Source organism: Eleutherodactylus coqui, chromosome 8 (assembly GCF_035609145.1).
Source record: "Eleutherodactylus coqui strain aEleCoq1 chromosome 8, aEleCoq1.hap1, whole genome shotgun sequence".
Taxonomy (NCBI): Eukaryota; Metazoa; Chordata; class Amphibia; order Anura; family Eleutherodactylidae; genus Eleutherodactylus; species Eleutherodactylus coqui.
The window spans coordinates 37,144,409-37,144,630 of NC_089844.1; positions in this window are offsets into that span (position 1 = coordinate 37,144,409).

Genomic DNA, 222 nt, shown 5'->3' on the forward strand with positions numbered 1-222 from the left:
CAGCTCCCACCGGCCCGGCCAGCCGGGTACGCCCCCCTGGCCGGCGCCTGGAGCGTTTGCACTTTGTCGTTTTTTTTTCTCCAAGACTCCTCTCTGCCAACTGCTGTGGACTTCAGCGGCGGCTGCCGCGGGCTGTGCGCGGCCTCCTGGGGGTCCCGCCTGCCCGCGCAGGCAGCTAGGACAGGGTTATCAGCAAAGCCTGTGAGGCGCTCTCAGGGGGGG